Here is a 21280-nt window from a genome sequence, read left to right as displayed (position 1 = left end):
ATCGCTCTATTCTACTCCTTTAGCACTTTTATCTGACTCCCTTCCAACCCACTGTAACTCTACAATCTCAACTGGGTATCTTTTTCCTTTTTAATTGTTGTGCACATATTGCTAATTGGCTATTTGATTTGTTTGTTAGAAACCCTTAAAACACACAAACAAAAATCAGTTTGAACAAAAATGTGAGAAGTCTTTTGGACAAATTTTGAACCTGCTCAAAGATTATGGGTTCAAAGGTTGGCAAAATAATAAAATCTTACAAGCTTTTACTCCATTTAATCACACAGAACTCATTTGCTGCTTTCTGTACTTACATTCCTCATCCTGTTTCGGGTGCTCCAGATCCTTTCCTTTATACCCATCTATTCTTATTTCCTTTCTAGCCTCCCTTATCCTCCCCCCCCCTTTTTTTCTCTTAGCTGTGTTCCTTGAATTGATAACCTACCTAAGATCCAGTATCTGACTTGAATATTTCATCCTCTCGGTGTATTTTATATATTTTTTGTTTGTTTCTCCCTATCAAAGCACAAGCAACATTGACTCAAAGAGGATAATATTCAGAATTGGATTTGGGACAATAGAAACACACACTTCAGGTGTCATTTACATAATAAGACACCTAATGAGAAAGAGTACTGCAGTTCTGGAGTTTGTAGTTGTGCTGAAAAATCAACATTACTCTGGATTATTTATGACTCATTCTGTAATGGTTTTTCCACTGTACCTAGAGGATACATAATAATGATTTAAGTATTGTGAAGAAATCAAACCTGTCCTGAGAGAAGGATTCAGAGACTCTAGTAGCCACACTGATGTATGTGAGCTCTCCTCAAAGCAGCTCCATAATTACTGGATATCTTTTTAACAGTTCGGTCTGCTGCACAGTCAGCATTTATCCTGTGACACATAATAGTCTAGTCTCCTGAATTCAAAAACTAATGAGTATTGAATGATGAATCAGTCCAATTGGCTGAGATTTTCAAAAGTATCCACTGATTTTTCATGCCTCAATTTTTGGGTGACCAACTGGGGATACTTTAAGGGGTCTGATTTTCAGAAAGTGGATGCTCAACACTTTCTGCAAATTAGACCCCCTTAAATTATCTCAGGCTAGTCACTCAAAATCATCAGTCACTACTGAAAAATGTGTCCATTGTCTTTCAAAATAAGTTTTAGAAATTTTCCAACAGTAAAATAAATCATCATAATAAAAATACCAGGAAGTAAAGGATCAACAAAAAAGTAAAATTATTTTACTATGGAATGAACTTTCAACCTTGCAGACAATATTCTGCTGAAAAAATATAATAATTGTCTCTGTCCCCTCTTCTTATTTTGGGTATGCTACTTGTTCCTTCTTGTAAGCTATTTGGGGCATATACTGTGGTTTTTACAGTCCTTATAGGCCCTTACAGCTAAGGGCCCCAATAAAGGCACTACTGGTATATTAATTATAATAGAATCTTCTTGAGTGAATTTCTAAAATGAACAATAACACTGGTCTACAATTTTTGAGAAGTCGTCTGCTTCAGAGATAAAATGTGCTATTTATTATGTATTTTGATGTGCTGAATTCAAATATGACAATTAAAACAACTGATTGGCTATTGTTTCTAAGATATTTAAGTTTTTACATTTTATGTCTATGTATATTGTGTAGATAGTAGAGTTTTAATCATAAATTGTAAACCTAGGTCTTTTCATGTGTTTATGGTTGCTTTACATGATAATATTTCACCTGTCCTGTTTATGTAACACTTTAAAAATCAGCAAAAGGGTTATATAAATAAAATTTATTATGAAACAAAAGGCAAAAAACTATTATGTACATAGTTTAGTCCTATTCAGTGTCTACTCGGCGCTTCTTGGCTTGTCTCTTGTATTCATTAAATGGAGCATCTCTTGTCACTGTCCAGCAATAGTCTGCAAGCACTGATGGGCTCCATTTGCCCTGATAGCGTTTCTCCATTGTTGCAATGTCCTGGTGAAATCGCTCGCCGTGCTCGTCGCTCACTGCTCCGCAGTTCGGTGGAAAAAAATCTAGATGAGAGTGCAAAAAATGTAACTTTAGTGACATGTTGCAACCAAGGCTTTTGTATGCCTTGAGGAGGTTTTCCACCAACAACCTGTAGTTGTCTGCCTTGTTGTTTCCGAGAAAATTTATTGCCACTAACTGGAAGGCTTTCCATGCCGTCTTTTCCTTGCCACGCAGTGCATGGTCAAATGCATCATCTCGAAGAAGTTCACGAATCTGAGGACCAACAAAGACACCTTCCTTTATCTTAGCTTCACTTAACCTTGGAAATTTTCCACGGAGGTACTTGAAAGCTGCTTGTGTTTTGTCAATGGCCTTGACAAAGTTCTTCATCAGACCCAGCTTGATGTGTAAGGGTGGTAACAAAATCTTCCTTGATTCAACAAGTGGTGGATGCTGAACACTTTTCCTCCCAGGCTCCAATGACTGTCGGAGTGGCCAATCTTTCTTGATGTAGTGGGAATCTCTTGCACGACTATCCCATTCGCAGAGAAAACAGCAGTACTTTGTGTATCCAGTCTGCAGACCAAGCAAGAGAGCAACAACCTTCAAATCGCCACAAAGCTGCCACTGATGTTGGTCATAGTTTATGCACCTCAAAAGTTGTTTCATGTTGTCATAGGTTTCCTTCCTATGAACTGCATGACCAACTGGAATTGATGGCAAAACATTGCCATTATGCAGTAAAACAGCTTTAAGACTCGTCTTCGATGAATCAATGAACAGTCTCCACTCATCTGGATCGTGAACGATGTTGAGGGCTGCCATCACACCATCGATGTTGTTGCAGGCTACAAGATCACCTTCCATGAAGAAGAATGGGACAAGATCCTTTTGACGGTCACGGAACATGGAAACCCTAACATCACCTGCCAGGAGATTCCACTGCTGTAGTCTGGAGCCCAACAGCTCTGCCTTACTCTTGGGTAGTTCCAAATCCCTGACAAGGTCATTCAGTTCACCTTGTGTTATGAGGTGTGGTTCAGAGGAGGAGGATGGGAGAAAATGTGGGTCCTGTGACATTGATGGTTCAGGACCAGAAGTTTCATCCTCTTCCTCTTCCTCGTCTGACTCAAGTGAGAATGATTCTGGTGCATCAGGAACCGGCAGTCCTTCTCCGGGGGGTACTGGGCATATAGCTGATGGAATGTTTGGATAATGCACAGTCCACTTTTTCTTCTTTGACACACCTTTCCCAACTGGAGGCACCATGCAGAAGTAACAATTGCTGGTATGATCTGTTGGCTCTCTCCAAATCATTGGCACTGCAAAAGGCATAGATTTCCTTTTCCTGTTCAACCACTGGCGAAGATTTGTTGCACAAGTGTTGCAGCATATGTGTGGGGCCCACCTCTTGTCCTGATCTCCAATTTTGCAGCCAAAATAAAGGTGATAAGCTTTCTTAACCATAGTGGTTATACTGCGCTTTTGTGATGCAAAAGTCACTTCACCACAAACATAGCAGAAGTTATCTGCACTGTTCACACAAGTACGAGGCATCTCTGCTCACTTTAGCTAAACAGAAATGTGTCCCTTTGCAAAATCAAACACTGACAAATAAGAGAGCACGACACTGTATGATTTCTAGAGCTGATATAGGGCAATTTGTTCAGCAGAGTGATGTAAGCTTCGTTATGATTGCATCATCCATGACTTCTAGGAATAACATGATGCAATTCATATCATGTATCACACAATACCAGCTTCATTCATTGTTTTGCCTAAAAAGCAAGTACTGTCCAAACCCAGTCATAGATTTATTCATAGATCCAGTCAAAGATGTATTTTAGTCATTTCTGGTTTAAATTGAGATCCCTTCCCTTTATAACTCACTTTTCCTCCGCCATTCCCAAGTCAAGGGTCGTATATACTGACCCAATAGCATATCTTGAAAAATAGAGCCAATCAACAATTTTAAGCATCATTTTCGTTCTCAGTGACCCAAAATTAGTAAAGTTTGACTACATTTATTTCAGAAGCATTTTGGCTGTAGAGCAGTGTAATTGGGAAAGCGGAAACTTGGGTAACATGTACAAATGATTACAAGCAGTTTTCTGTGTAATTTAGATAAATGTTTTCCCAGCACTGAAAATGAATAAGTATTAATTATTCATAATGCAATAATTAAGAAATTGGGTAAATCACATTGCATAGCCAAATGAAATTAAGCAATGGCAGCATATTGCATAAAAAGTCCATAATAATTTTATTACACCAAAACACTGATTCTTAAAAACTTATGTACGCCTGGAAGAGCACATGTCATTTGTACAACAAATTCTACAGTGAGGCAGATTAAAGTGAATACTAATTTTACTTTACATATACAATGTGTATGTATTGCAAGGCTAAGTTCTGTCTGAACTGGAAGAAGAATGTTAATAAGAAAAATGACAGATTTCCATAACATACTATTCTTTTCTTCTCACAAATAACAGGAAATTACCGTACTCAGTATCTGCCAGTATGTAACGTCTCCTGTTTTATTATTTGCAAGGATGCAAGTACTGAATTAACAATCTTTATGTAGGTAGCTGAAATTAATAAATATAGTGCTAGATTTTCTGCTGGTGGAATGTGACATAACCCCATTGACGTCAATGAAGCTACATGGATTTATACTAGCTGAGGATCTGAACCACAAATTATTACTTACAGTGGACCAGATTCTGATTGGTCATTACCCAGCTTGGCAGGAGCAGGAAAATGGGACTAGAGAAGATGACACCATCCCCATGCCAAAACTCATGCAAGGAGCCCACCACCCACTATATCAGTTACACAACTAAAGATAGTCCTAAATGTCCTAAAGATAGAAAGTCAAAACACAAGGAATGCAATGAAAAATATACATTTTCTTCCAAGGCTTAAGGTTGGCACAAGCAAGTGGGTTCCAGATACAAGCAGGACAAAGAATGCATACAACAGAATGCATCTTGGATTCCTTCTGGTTTGTTTGTTTTTAAAGAATTGAGGCTAGTCAAACACACCTCAGCAATGTTTAGGGCACTGAGAATGTTACAGACAGCACACATTCTTTTCATCTTAGATAGCAGAAGTATGTTAAAGTTCACCCAATATTAATCTCAACATAAAGATTTGTTGCTCCTAACACACAGGCACTTATTATAACAACCAAAAAATAGGATCAAATAAACATATAAATAGAAGTATATAAATTAGAAAAATCATAGACAATATTGACAGTCAAAAATAGCAAACACATATAGAAGATCAACAGCACAGCAATAAAAATGAAGCATCATAGATTTTCAGGGTGAGAAAAGCTAAACTGTGACACATCAGTTATAGAATGTTTGAGCCTAAACACCACCTAGAGGCAAAGGGCTGGCTAAAAAATGTATTCCTTATAATGAGTGTTAATATTAGTTAGCATAGTATGGATCACAGTTGCACATTTCCTGTACATTGTTTAATACATAATGGGCCTAATCCACTGATGAGCTAGACTGAGTTTGCATGAATTCCTAATTAATATAGCCAGCTTTCTGGGTCCCATGAAGTAGAATCTCATCTTTCATGTGGGGAGAGAGAGAGAGATACAGAGAGAGAGAGAGAGAGAGAATTTCTAGACATTTTACTTCTGAAGATTGCTTAGGTCACTACATTTTCAAGTCTAATACAAACTGACTGCTAGGGTTGAAAAGAACGAAGAGTTGGGCTTCATTTGTGCAGGAGAAGGTGTGAAGATACCTAAAGTTCTGCAACACTCATGCAAACACACGCTTTAGTATGCAAAATTAAAAATGTTAGTATGGTATCTCAAGAATCTCTTTGCTAACTTGCCACAAATCCTTAGTCTCACCCTGTGTATTATGTTGTGATATTAGCAGACTGGAATCTGTTATGGCTGAGGCAGCAAAACATGTAGCACATTCTACAGCTAGAACTGAACTGGTTGACTTGACCAGCATTTACGTGATTTATCTCCTAAGCCCACTTCCTCTGCTTTATGTTGGCAAAGAAGGTTCCTGAGTGCTTGACCAGTAGCTCTTCCTCAAGAAAGATATTAGTTAGCATAGTATGGATCACAGTTTCCACTTTGCCCTCTTTGCACTCTTTTACATCTTCTCCGTCATCTTTGACTGCCCATTAGTTACAAATTTAGCCTCTCCACCTTCTCTCCCATCTCCTGTCCCTGCTTTAAAACCTGTAATTTGGCCACTCTGGAAAGGTGTCTGAAAATAGTGTGCTGTCAAAATGCTCACTGCTAGGCATCCAGGCCTCAGTAACGTATGTATCTTTTAAGTTTATATCTGATACTGCACACCTAAGGGTCATGTCTGCCCAGTGTTGAGCAGTCAAGAAATTTGCATCAGCATTTCTGAGGATACTGTCCAGTAGTGGGCATCATGCCCTTTGGGATCCTACTTGTACATGTGCTCCTGCGATCAGAGCATCCATTGACCAACACAGTACTTAGCAGCATCCAATCAGAGGGTAAATCAGGAAGCATTTACAGATTATGTGTTAGGGAAATGTGGGGCTTGATACTTGGACAGAGTAGAGTGAGGAGCATGTAGGGACCTGACTGCAGCCCCTGATTCAGGGCTACCTGGTCACAGAACAAGTAACTTAAACCAGTGGAGCATCAGGTATAACAGATCTCTGCTCTGCAATTATAATGTGTTTAAATACCCTTGAACATCATGAAGGACAGATGATACAGGAAGATAACTGGTGCTTAGATTCATCTTTAGTGGAGAGTCAACATGCTGTCTGATTTGCATAGCTCCCCAGTCAAAGGAATCTGTGTCACCTGTAGCAAGGCACCTCATTTGTCTTACCAGGCCAACCACTTCCTCCTCTGGCGATGGCAGGCCTGGGGTAAATAACCTCACCCCCCTCTGAGCAGCATTTGTCCTCCCCCCTTCCATGCTCCTTTGGACGTATTTCCTGGGTAGGTCTCAGGGTAGGCCTACAGGGTGATCCTCCACCAAACAAAAGGGGAATAGTCCCATAAGCACAAAAACAAAGGGTGATACCTTCCCCTGCCTCCTTGTTGGGGCTGGGTGTCACAGTGTAGTCTGCCCCGGGGTGTCAGTCTTCCCCTAGCAGGCACTCAGGCTTGTCTGCTTCCCCTGTGGGGAGGAGCGCAGCCTCCCCTCCTGGAAAAGCTTACTTCCTTTCCCTGCTGACACTAGCTTGGTAGCGGCTTGTCTCACTCTCCCTCCTGGTTTTAAAAGGTCTCAGGCAGCCCTTAACTGAATCCAGGTGTTCCTAATTAACCCCGTCTCAGCTTATAGGGAAGAGGACCTTTAACATTCTAGGGCTAACATATCTGCCTTCTCACACCCTCTTGTAATTGTCCAGCCTGACTTTGTCACACGCTCTGTATCCATTGTTCATATAAGCACAAATCCCCTCTCCCCACCTACTTATGAGGTTTTATTGTTATTTCTGGTGTTGATGAGATTTCAGTACTGTCCCCGTGGCCACAGAAGTCCAAGCTGAGGACTGTTGAAGTGTCAAATTGAAAATAAAATGCATTTTTTTCATATTGAGAGTAATTAAACATAGAAACTACTTACCCATGAATGCAGTAAGTTGTCCATCACCTCGAGTCTATAAATCAAAATTGGATGGCTTCTTAAAAACAGGCTGTGTTATAGAGCTAGATACATGAATTACTGATGAAATTTTATGGTTGTGTTCTGCCAAGGTCAGACCAGATGACCAGAGTGATCCCTTCTGACCTTAAAAATATACAAATCTATGAATAGCATAGGAACAAGGAAACAAGAACTGGAGTGGATGAGAAAGAGTTCTATAAAACCAGGGGTTTCACACCCAGCAAGGACCTGAGCACTGAGAAATCTTGGACGGTGAGACAGGACAGCATATTCTAAAGAACATGGATTTCCCACAATCTGTTTTGAAAAGCCCCTTCTCTGAACACTCATAACTCTCTGTTGAACTCATGCCTGACCAACCTGATTGCCTTCTACGATGAGATAACTGGCTCTGTGGATATGGGGAAAGCGGTGGACATGATATATTTTGACTTTAGCAAAGCTTTTGATACGGTCTCCCACAGTATTCTTGCCAGCAAGTTAAAAAAGTACGGATTGGATGAATGGACTATAAGGTGGATAGAAAACTGGCTAGATTGTCGGGCTCAGTGGGTAGTGATCAACAGCTTGATGTCTAGTTGGCAGCCGGTATCAAGCAGAGTGCCCCAGGGGTCGGTTCTGGGGCTGGTTTTGTTCCACATATTTATTAATGATTTGGACGATGGGATAGATTGCACCCTCAGCAAATCTGCGGATGACACTAAGCTCGGGGGAGAGATAGATATGCTGTAGGGTAGGGATAGAGTCCAGAGTGACCTAGACAAATTGGAGGATTGGACCAAAGGAAATCTGATGAGGTTCAACAAGGACAAGTGCAGAGTCCTGCACTTACGACGGAAGAATCCCATGCACCGCTACAGGCTGGTGACCGACTGTCTAAGCAGCAAGTCTGCAGAGAAGGACGTGGGGATTACAGTGGATGAGAAGCTGGATATGAGTCAGCAGTGTGCCCTTGTAGCCAAGAATGCTAACAGCATATTGTGCTGCATTTGTAGGAGCATTGCCAGCAGATCGAGGGAAGTGATTATTCCCCTCTATTTGGCACTGGTGAGGCCACATCTGGAGTATTGTGTCCAGTTTTGGGCCCCCCACTACAGAAAAAATGTAGACAAATTGGAAAGAGTCCAGCAGAGGGCAACAGAAATGATCAGGGGGCTGGGGCACATGACTTACGAGGAGAGGCTGAGGGAACTGGGCTTGTTTAGTCTGCAGAAGAGCAGAGTGAGGTGGGATTTGATAGCAGCCTTCAATACCTGAAGGGGGGTTCCAAAGAGGATGGAGCTCAGTTGTTCTCAGTGGTTGCAGAAGAAGAAGGAGCAATGGTCTCAAGTTGCAGTGGAGGAAGTCTAGGTTGGATATTAGGAAACACTATTTAATTAGGAGGGTGGTGAAGCACTGGAATGGGTTACCTAGGGAGGTGGTGGAATCTCCATCCTTAGAGGTTTTTAAGGCCAAGCTTGACAAAGCCCTGGCTGGGATGACTTAGTTGGTGTTGGTCCTGCTTTGAGCAGGGGGTTGGACTAGATGGCCTCCTGAGGTCTCTTCCAACCCTAATCTTCTATGATTCTATGATTCTATGAAAACTCCTCTTTAAGGCCCTGATCCAGGTCCTTGAAGGGGATTTGTGAATCAACAGTTCTGAGCCCATTCAAAACTGTTCTACAAAGTACTTAAATGCCTGCTAAAGTTCTTTACTGAATCAAGACTTAAAATTTACAAAATAGTATTTTCCTTTGAGGAAATATGGATATAATCTTAACCTGGGTGGTGAGAACAGCACCATAATATGTATAGATATAGATATAGATGTATTTTATTTCAATTAATATCCTGCAACATAAAGCCTATAATTACATAAAATGATTAATTTCTTAATACGGTTGCTATAGAATAGATACATCCTATATTCTACATATATAAACCATAGGTAAAAGTTTAAAATATGGTGCTCTTCAAAGCACTTGAATTAACATTCTGTTGGGGCATTGTCATTACAAAAAACATTGTCGTTACATTTTTGGAAGCTTAAAACTAAGCATTAAAATTCTTTCACTTCAAGACTGCCATGTAGCATATTGGAGTCAGTCCTTGTCCTGGAAGCATATTTTTTTTTAATTTGAAAAAAGAAAAAAAAAAGAAAAAGAAAAAATGGTTTTATCAAGTTAAATGTCTCATGTGACTAAAATAGAAATGTAACAGTTTTTATAACAATGTAAGTCAAAATCAGTTTATCTCACCTACTTCTTCCTTCCTCCTTCCACACTGCCCTTTAAACATGGAATATCCTCAATGAACTGATCCATGAGACCACTACTCTCTCTTCATTCAGATCCTTACTCAGGACATAACTCTTCCTTAATGCCTACAACAAATCACTGACCTAACAGGTTAGGATGAAGTGCTGTTGGGTATACTTGTGATGTAGTAATACTTTCCTCATGGATTGTATTTTCTAAATGGACAACCAACCTAATTCTCAATTACTGAGGGACAATCTCCACTCATTGATACATTTTGCTTTCCACAAGCAAATCTCTGTACAACTTTTCATGAGTGATGTACCCGAGTATTCAGATTCTAGTATCTAAACTGTATTGTTAAATCTATTCACCTAAATTTGGGTTATTCCTAATTATGTACTATGTATCATATGACTTTTAAAAACTTACTTTATATTTGTGGATAATCTAACCACTATACCCAGATATACAGGCACTCTTTTCCCAACCTATGTATTATATATATTTTTTAATGTTAGCTTTAATAAAAAAATTTATTCTGATTGCTTCTCTCTCCCGCATCCTACCCATATTGACTGTTGTGAGGGCAGAGAAAAAAGTGAAACAAGTAAGATGTGGGTCTATAATTGCAGCAATTGCTTTGCCTGTGTGTTGTATCTTGATCCCCTGCTTTTGTTGGTTCCTTGTCTGATTAGATTGTCACCAGATGAATTAGCCATCAAGACAGGAAGGATGAGTGGGGATTTTGAAAAGCTGTTGAGGAAGAATCAACAGGATTTGGTCATGACCTGGAGGAAATCAAGAGGGAGGAGTCAGAGATTACTCCCAGCTTCAGAGTCTAAAAGGCAGGGATCAAGGATAGTGTATAGCATGTGAAATGTTTTTTGGGATGATAGCGTGCTATCAAGATGCGGTGTTAGAGAAATAGTGAGAGCTACAAGCTTGTACTGGAGATGGAGCAGAAGTGGAGAAGTATATTTAACAATCATTAGCATAAAGGTGAGCGTTAAACACACAGAATGGGAGGAAGAAGATAGGCAATAGGTCCACAAGAGCCTTAAGAGATGAGGAGGAGCCACAAAGGAATTGTCCCAGAAAGCCAAGTGAGGAGAAGCAGGGAGGGAAAAGTCAAGAGTATCAAAGACTGCAGTCAAATTGGGGACATTGAGGATCGAACCATTGAGGTGTAACCCTTCTGCCTGTCTGAGTTGGCAGCAACAAGGGTCGGGTTCAGTATCTAGGGGTTCCATTTCAAAAACACAATGCAAAACCGGCTCGAGCCGCCACCCAGTGACCTGGGACAATTACATACCACCCCCCCGGGCACCTCTAAGACGCAATACTTCCCCTCTTGCAAACACGGAGTCTGAGTGTAGCAAAATCCTTTTAATAAAGGAGGGAAACAATGCGGCATTATGTTGGGGAAACACCACAAACAGGATTCATAACACAGACCATGAGCAAAAGACCCACCCCCCAAGTAAATTTGGCAGTGTCCTTTTCCCCTCAGGGTCTTAAGTCCAGCAATCCCCCCAAAAATCACCCAAAGTCCCAAAAGTCCAACACCCCAAAAATCACCCAAAAGTCCAACAACCCAAAGTCTCTGTCCCTGGTCAGTGCAGCCTCAGAGTTCAAAAGTTTATCTGCAGAGTTTTACCTCCCAGCCTGGGTGGAAATGCCCCTCCCCCCCACAGGGGTGTTAAGGGGCACCTTACGTGGTCCAAGCCCGACTGCCCCGCCTCTCCGTGTGGTTCTGCTGCAGCCTTCACCGTGAGCCACTCCGCCAGCCGCTCCTCTCCACCAGCCGTCCCACGAGCCGCTCCAGCCAGCTGCTCTGCTCCACCAGCGGTCCCGCCAACTGCACCGCTCCGCCAGCCGTCCCATGAGCCGCTCCAGCTGTCCTGCCAACTGCGCCACTCTGCCAGCCACTCTGCTCCACCAGCTGTCCCGTGAGCAGCTCCAGCTGTCCCACCAACTGTGCCGCTCCGCCAGCTGCTCAGCCATATAGCTTCAGCCCCCCCACACACACACTTAACACAGCACTCAGTGATTTCAGCTTGTAGTAGGGGGAGCCCCAGTGCTAGTGCATCATTGGCCCAAGGTGAATTCAGCTCAGCAGCCTGTAACTAGACTCCTAATAGAATTAAGATTAGCTCTGATATTCCACAGTAGAATAGAAGGAGATGCAATTGGTGCTTCAGGCCCTCAAAGGGGGGTCCATACTATCAGGTACAAATACTTATCCCCAGCCTCTCTCAATTCACTGGGTTTTGGAACCCATATCCCTTGTCTAGCAAGTGCTACTTAGTTGATGGTGAGTCCCTCCATCATAAAATGCCAAGTACATTTCTACTGCTCTTGATTCACATAATCAGGGTAACAACACTTTATTCTTCCTGCCGCAATAACAGAGAAACTGGGGGTCCCACAGCAGTCAAAGTGACCATTTGGGCTGCCGTGGGCTCAAGCTAGGCGGGGTGGGTGTGCCTATGCAAACAAGATCAGCCCCTGAAGTTCTTTTCCACAACTCACCACAATTCACCACCAGATGTCAGGATAGAGCTCGTCCTGACTCTGCTTACAGAGGCATTAGTCTATCATGAGGAATAATGACTTGTAAAGGGGAAAAAAATCGCTCAGATGTTTAGTATGGAGCTAAAGTTTTCACAGTCTGCACATGTGCACTTGGTGTGCATGCATGGCAGCTATTACATTTCAATAGCTGTTTAAATAGTTCCCTAATTATGTATGTATTCAGTGTATATATTGATTCACTAGACTATGCTGATTCAGAAGAAGCCATTACTGTCAATCAAGTAAATTATACACATTTTCAAAATATTTATGTTTACCAAATTAGATATTTAGTAGGTTAAGTAAAAGGCATATTTAAAAGTGTATACATCTTTTACAGGGCATCTGTCACTTTCCTATGATATATTACAAGGCATCAGATTCTCTGTAAACATATAGCCAGGAATTATACATATTTATTTGTTCATTTAAATCAGGGGTTCTCAAACTGGAGGTCGGGACCTGTCAGGAGGTCAGAAGGTTCTTACAGGGGCGGTCGCGAGCTGTCAGCCTCCACCCCAAGCCCCGCTACGCCTCCAGCATTTATAACGGTGTTAACTATATAAAAAGTGTTTTTAATTTATAAGGAGGGGTCACACTCAGGGGCTTTTTATGCGAAAGGGGTCACTAGTACAAAAGTTTGAGAACCACTGATTTAAATGCAGTCTTTGGGGCTTAATTCTGCTTTTGGTTACACAAGGTATATCTGAAGTAACTCTAGTGAAGTCATTATAGTTACTCAGGATTTATACTGCAGTAGATGAGAGCAAAAACTGATCTACTGGTTCTGTAGCAGACTGACTAATATAGGAGACAAATAAGCCTGCTGCACAGAGAAAAGAAGAACCCTTAGAGCCTATAAGCTTGGCCACTGCACTGCTGCACAGGTACAGGGAGCTCAATAATCTCCCTACGTCCATGCAGCTCAAATGCCTATCCTGGACTTCTTCTCTCTCCACATTAGGACTGCACAGCATGTGGGAGATACTTCACAAGTGGGACAGGAGAAATCAGTCACATATGTCTCTTGCTGTTGCTGTCACTGGAGAGTAGGTAGCCCTTACCACTTCCTTTATGTTGGGCAGTTGGCTCTTTCTTTGGGTATGTCTGCACTTGGAGTTAGGGATGTGATGTCCAGCTCATATACACATATGCTAGCTGTCATCCATCTAAGGGAATTGAAAATAGTAGTGTAACTGTGGTAGCGTGGGCAGGGGTGAACAGCAATATGGGATAGCCACCTTTAGTACAAACCCATCTGGACCCCATGGATATGTACTTAGGGTGGCTAGCCCATGCTGCCACTCACTGCTGCCTGTGGTACTGAGGCTACAGTACTGTTTTTAGCCCTCTAGATCAATGTGAGCTAGCATATGTCTATACGAGCTGGGAATTGCATCCCTAGCTCTAAGTGTAAACATAGTTTTAGTTATTGCAAGAGGCTTGGGTGAACTTCTATACATAGAGTATTTATCCCAAAGGGCCCCATTATTGTACTTCATGTTTTGCATAATGGAGCTGTTCGCTAGGGAGACATCATTTGGCTGCGTAACTATTATAAAATTTATTCTGTTGCTATCTGTCTGTCAGCCTGGTCCATTTTTTGATTGACTAGCCACTGCCAGAGAAAAATCCTAGTTCCTTCCATTTTAATTCCTCAGGAGAACCACTGAGAACACTCATTGTGGCTTCCAAGCAGAAGCCTTCTTGCTTCGTCCATTTTCCATATGGGATGCAGCAATTTGGCTGGGTGGTATTTGTGAGTATGTCTACACTTCAGCTGGGAGCCTGCTTCCCAGCTCAGATAGTCAGACACACTGCTGGAGCTAGGAGCACTCCACTTAGCAGTGTGGTGGAGGGTAGTATGGGCAGTGGCTTGGGCTAGCAGTATAATCCCCGTACTGCTGACACAGTTGCACCATTATAGCTATTCTCATACAGGAAAGTGGAATATGCTTTACCAATATCACAATTCTGGGGTTATTGATGGGTTCATACAGTGCCTCCATCTGCAAAAACAGGAGTCTCAGTGATACTAAATTGAGTAGAATAATCTGACTGCATTTGAAGGGAAGGGGGCTCCTGGCTCCTAAACTTTCCAGTCCTTTCCATCTCAGTTTCCCTGATCCCAGGAGGTTGACAATTTGTCTTGGTGCTTGCCAAACCTATCCTCCCCACCTGGTATACCAGAGCTTGCTGTGTCTTTGCAGGGCCACTATGTGACCTTCTTGAGGGAAATTTCCCTGAAGCTTCTCAGGAGTCTCCCTTGGGAGCTGTAGATTTCATGTCTGCTCTTTCCCAGAGCAGCCCAGCAACTGTCTGGAACTCCCTGCCTTTAAACCCTTACTTCGCTCCTGACATGATTGACAGGGCCAGATGGGAGGAGTCAGTCCTGCCCACAGCAGCTCTTTAATCTCTTTGTCACCCCATCACATATCTTCCCCCTCATGATTAAGGCAAATGTGTTAGAATGGAGGGGGGGGGGATTCCCCCATCGCAGGAGAAAAAAAAATCTGCATTCTGTTGAGTCTTGCCAACTTGGTGGTAAACATGGAATTTATAGAGTTGTAGTGACAAACATAAATGCCTTATGTGAGGGTTGGTCTCCTTCATTATGTTCACCACTCTGATGGTCGTGTGGTCACTAATAAATGAAAAGAGGTTTCCCAATAATTAGGGAATACTTAGTAGTGTATGGAGTCCACAGCACCACCTCACTACTAATGCCTTTGTTTCTATGATTGAGTACGCTTTCTCTCCAGGGAATAGCTTCCTACTGATATACAGTACTGGATGTTCTTCCCCATTGAACATTTGAGAGAGCACTGCCCCTAGGCCCACGTCCAAGGCATTGGTTTGTAACAGGACCCGTTTTTGAAAAATCTAGGTTAAAAAGGACAATTCTCTAGACAGGCACTGTTGAGTGTCTCAAAGCCCCTGTCTCAGGTTTCCTGGGGTGTCTGTCTTTTATGAGGTCTGTCTAGGGCTTTGTGGTTGTGGCGAATCCTGGTACAAAATGTTGGTAGTACCCAGTTAATCTCAGGAATTGTTGCACTTGTTATTTTGTTGAAGCAGTAAGGCAGTTCATCAAAGCCTGGACCTTGTCCACTAAGGATAACAGATGGCTGCTGCTTAATGCATACCCTAAGTATATAGCTTCATGATTCCTGATTTTGCATTTTACCAGACTGGTCATTAACCTGGCATCCTTGAGGGATTGAAGTACTGCTGCCAACTTTTTAAAGTGTTCCCCCCAATGTCAGCTATTGATTACAATGTCATCCAGATAGGCTTAGGCATATTGTCCATGGGGATCACAAGATTTTATCCATAAACCTCTGGAAGGTCACAGCTGCTCCATGTAGTCCAAATGGCATGGTATAGAACCAGTACAATCTGAAGGACATGGAAATAGCTGATTTTTTTCCTCAGGAATCTAAGTGAGAGGGACCTGCCAGTAGCCTTTGGTAAGGTCAATGGTAATTGTATACTCAGCTACCCTTAGATGCTCCAGTAACTCATTCATGTTTGGTGTGGGGTAGGTGCTGAATTAGATGATGCATTGACTTTGCAGAAATCAATACAAAATCACACAATCCCATCCAGTTTAGGGACCAGGACAATGGGATTCCTCCACTCACTGAAGGATACTTCTACAACTCACAGATATAACACTGATTGAAGTTCCTGATGGACAATGTCCCACATTTTCCAGGGAAGGTGGTGAGGGTTTCCCCTCACTACTTAAATATGATGGAAGATCATGTGGCTCTTTCCTGAAGTGGAGAAGAACACTATAGGGAATAAGTTCACTAGTTGTTGTACTTGTGCCCTTGGCTTGGGTTGTAAAGTTTTACCCATCCTTAAAGGCTCACCGTTTTTTCTCATTAGGGCCTGGGTTCCTAATTTGGGTTCAGGGGAGGAGTGGAGCAGAAGTCAATGAAAAGCCCCTCCCTGACCTTCTAGGTCTTTAGAAGATGTACATGATAAATTTGGGTTTCTTTGCTTTTCCCTGGGTCTCAGATTGCATAATCAATAGGACTTTGAAAGGCCCTTGCCAGTGACTAACAGTTTAGACTCCGAGCTGGGTAGCAGCAATGGTACCCGATCACCTGGCTTAAATTCTTGTGACTTATAGGAAGTTTCTTGTTTGTGTTTGGCCTGCAGAAGGTTTTATCTGGCAAACACCACCAGTTCTTTAAGTTATCTCCAGAACTGGAGGATACATTGGATCACATAGGACCTTGAGGGTACTGTTTGCCCCAGGACTTCCACTATAAGTCTAGGATGCGATGGGGTTGTCTCCCTTATAAGAACTCAAATGGTAAAAAGCCTGTGAAGAACTGAGGGACTTCCTAGATGGTAAATAGTAGGCACAGGCACAGTTGGTCCCAGTGCTTGGGGTCTAGTAGGCCATCTGTTTATGGGTAGTACCCCAATGTTCACCACATCTTGACTTTAATAGATTACATAGTTCCTTCATCAGTCAGGACATAAATTTAAACCCTTGATCCATCAGGATTTTTTTAGGGAGTGCCACACAAGAAAACAGTTTCATGAGTTCAATTGCTATGGTGACTGTGTTGGTCAATCATAGCAGAATATCTAAGTTGACTAAGATGTGCTGAAAGCAGGAAGCACTCTTCCAGGGAGTCACCAAATCTGTTCCTATCTTTTCAAAGAGAACATCCACAAGGGGAAGTGGGATGAGGGATGCCTTGGGAATGCCCCTGAGACCTGTAAACTGGCACTCTGATCAGGATCCACAGTATTCACTCACATCTTTATGTATACTGGACAAACAAAAATTGGCTGTGATTCAGTCAAGGGTTTTCTTCCTCCCCAGGTGTCCTGTGCACAGTATTTCATGGGCTAGTCTCATCAACTACTTCCTGTATAGGGTAGGGACCAGCAGATGGGGCCTGACTTCACTCATCTGTTTCTCTATCTCTATGCAGTAGATCTGTTAACTTTGGAGTTTGAAATGAGGCCGCTGATTCAGTAGCTAGGGTTCTAGCATTTCACTGTTTACATAGCGAGCTGATCATAGGTCTGGCTGAGTGTGGGGTCAGCCTACTGTTTCTGTACAAAGTCAATGTTTTGGGCAAGAATGTCAGTGCCAGCACTGTCAGTTCCTATTAGATCAAGACCCAGATAGATGGGTGGCAGGTTCCTGCAACCTGAGGGACTTTCCCCTAAGTCTCGTTGTTACCTACTTCAATCAATTCATGCTGGCCAACCTTTGTCTCCAATTGCTGAGAGGGGTGATCCTTATCACAGGGCTATCTCCTACACTTTGCTAGGGTTTCTTGAACATACTACCAATCTCTTCCTAATGAGAGAAGGTGCTAAGGTGGGGGCTAAACTGAAAAGAAGATTGTTGTATGGCTCCCTATATACAGTTAGTTGTGTGTATATTTTGTGTCAGATAGGACTTCACACCTCCATTTATACAATGGAGCATGACCATCTCCCCATCCTCATCTTTCTGTCTGACTAATTGTTCCCATACCAGGTTCTGCCCATAGCCAAAGTCTACTAAGCTGTTGACCCTTTTCCCATTGACTCATATGGACAGCAATAGCTTGGATGACCCCTTCTTCCAAGTCCGTGCCTTGGCTGTCCATACTTGCCCATAATTACATTCCATATAAGGGAAATCGCAGAGGAAGTGTCCTGGCTGCCCACATAAAAAACATACCCCTGGGGCTGTAGAGGCATGAAGTTCTGTTTTAAGAGTTTGTAATTCTTGCTAAAGAAGCCCTTTAGGAGCTCCCAACTGGTCTTCCCAATGTGCCTGACGGGCCTCCATTTTTGCGTGAGCAAGTGCCTCTCTAAATGTTCATAGATTACTGGGGACCCCAGACCATACCCCAGCTTCCTTGCAATCCCTGAGTCTGTTTCTAGAGGTCCATGTTGAGCTGGTCTGTCTCTCCAACCATTCCTAGGTTCAGTTCCTCAGGTTCCAGTGTACTCGTTCCCAGGGCCACCAACAGGCTGTCAACAGCCATATAATTTTCCTTGAGGTAGACCTGCTCTGTTAATGTCTCTGGGCAATGTCTTAGAACTGGGCCCTTTCCCCAACCGGTGAACTGTTTCACCAACACAAGTTCCAGTACTTGTACCCCTCTTCTGGCTTCTGGCTTTAAACAGCATCTCTCAAGCGATGGGGGACCACTCGGGGTTGTGCTAATAGGGGATATGTCTCCTCTCAGAATCACTGATTAAGAGTGTCCACCATAATGTCTAAATAGTCAAGAATGGCCATTTTAACTTTCAGGTAATCCTGAAAGTTAATGAATCCAGTTTGTGGTGCACTGCCTGGGCTTGTCCAGTGAGGAAAGGGCCAGCAGAATGGCCAAATGTTCCTGTGGCTACTAGGCTCATTGGTGCCCCCACATCCTCACCAGTCAGCTTGAAAAAAGATAACATTTGTTGAAGCAACTGTTGTTGTTGGGCCTGCTGCCGTGCTGTTTTTCCCAGAGCAGCTGTTGTTGCTGCTGCACCATCTGTTGCTACTGCCATGTAGCTACTTGTTGCAGTAGCTGAGGTTGCTGTTGTGGAGGCTGACCAGCTTGAAGCTATTGACTTTCTGTCAGCCATTTCAGTAGCTTGTCCAACTCCATCTTGTTTAGTCCACCCCAATGAGTCCTTCGTATTGTATATTATTGGAAAAAATTGACTTCTCCTAGGGAATTGTGGTATAGTAAAACATATAGTAAAACTGTCCCTATAGTGGAAAAGCTTTCACATCAAGTATGTACATAAGAGAATCATCAAAAAGAGGACAGGTCTTTCGCCATTTAGTCACCCTTTTTAGCATACTCACAGAAGGAGGGCTTCCCAGCCAGCAAGCCAGAGTCTTTAGCTGGTTCCTGTGTCACAACTGTAGAGTCCAGCTGCTTCTTCAGTACAGACAGTGGAGCAGTTGCTCCTGTGGAACAAGAGACAATTTAGGTATCAACCATCCCAGAGGCCTACATAGCTGTGAAAGGGCTGCTGAGCCTTTCAGAGCTGCTCTCTCCAATTATTCAGGCTGATAAGAACATGTGGTGCACATGTTGGCTTCCATGTCAGGGTCTGTTTCCATCAATCCTGACGCCAGCTCTGAGACCAGGAGTAATCGTTACACTTCAGCAGAGGGTACCAATACCCAGAAAGTCCCCTTTGTTACCGCCAGTACTGTAGGCCCATTATAGATCACAGTCCTGACCTCTGACAATGCTGCCCAGTACTGCACCATCTTTGTCTTTGGAGTACTCCTCAGAGTCTGAAGTGGAGTCCTATGTCTCCCAAGGCATCTTCCTGGGATTGTTCTTGCTTTCATAGGAATTGTCCCACCACAAGCAGATTGAAGGGATGGAGTTCCTGTCCAGGTACAAAAGGGCTCCAGTAACATACCAGCTCCAGCACTCGCCCCTCTGGATACCATGGGGGATGCCACCAGCATCTAGATTCTAGATCTTTTTTTACATTGCACTACAGAAATCAATCCCTGAGAAGGGAGGTTTCCTCACCTGGTACCAACAGACTGTCTGAAGTCAGAACTGGGCACTTCAGAAACATCCCTGAGGAAGGAATTTTCTCTATACGGTAATAACAGGCCACTCAGTGTTGGTACTGAACGGATTGGTACTGCTTGTTACTTGCTTTGGAGCGGCCTTCTATGCTGGCAGTTCTAGACCAGCCTCAAAAAGATTCTAACCTACCTTTTCCAAACACCTTCTGCTTGTCTCCAGATGAGGTGCTGGTACTGGAAACATCTTCTCCAGTCCTGGATGACTTTAACAAGAGCTCCTAAAAGGGATGGCCTGTCCCTAGGTATACAAATAGAGCTTATGGAGGAGAATCCCCAGAGTTTGTCATAGGCATTTTACATCCAGCTACAGTAGGGAAAGTTGCTCTCCTTGTGAGGGAGGCAATTATGTATCCTATAAAAGCATTTTGGCAAACCCCATCGTCCATCACACTCGTGGCAAAGTGCACAGAATGTAAGTACCAAGTTCCATCCCAGGAGTACAACCAGTTTTATCAGGACCTCACACCAGGTTCCCGGTTAGTGGTGACAGTAAGTGAAAGACAACATCAAGGCAAAGCAAAAGTAACTCCAAAAAAAGGAATGCATAGAAATTGGACCTTTTTGATAGAAAGGTTTATTCAGCTGTAGGGTTACAGGTATAATAGTGAACCATCAGGCCTTTTTGTCCCCTTATGACAATTTGAAGTGGAATGCTACATCCAAATTCCTCAGCAAGCTGCCTGAGTTCTGAAAGAGCTAGTTCCCGTCCCTCCTGGGTGGAAGTTCAGCTGCTCATAAGGTTTGCTCTGCAGGCTTCCCTGGATGTGAAAGACACAGCTGCTACAATCTCAGTGAGGGCAATAACCATGCACCACTCGTTGTGGCTCCAGATGTCAGAGATTCCTGTAGAGATACAGCAGATCATTGAAAATCTCCCCTTTGAGGGCTTCATCTTATTCTCCTCAAAGATGGACAAGGCCCTGCATGCATTTAAAGAGTCCAGTGTAATGCTGAAATCCCTGAGTCTGTATATATTAGCCCCAAAAAGAGCAAAACTTCAACCCCAGTTTTACCCAAGGCAGCATTATTTTATGCCCAGACAGGTGGATCAGTACAGGTGAAAAACCATTCACCTCCACCGCCATTTCATCCAGGCAGTCATAGGCCAAAAAGTAGCCTGTTTGACTTCTCCGGGCAAGGATGGAGTACTGACCACATCAGATATCAACAAGAATCTCTCCTCCCCTTTCTGGTGCAAGCTGTCACATTTTCTAAGGGTGTGGTGATCAATCACCTCAGATAAGTGGGTGCTAAACTC

The sequence above is a fragment of the Emys orbicularis genome, chromosome 1 (genome assembly GCF_028017835.1).
Source record: "Emys orbicularis isolate rEmyOrb1 chromosome 1, rEmyOrb1.hap1, whole genome shotgun sequence".
Lineage (NCBI taxonomy): Eukaryota > Metazoa > Chordata > Testudines > Emydidae > Emys > Emys orbicularis.
Note: the sequence above shows the minus strand (reverse complement) of the source record.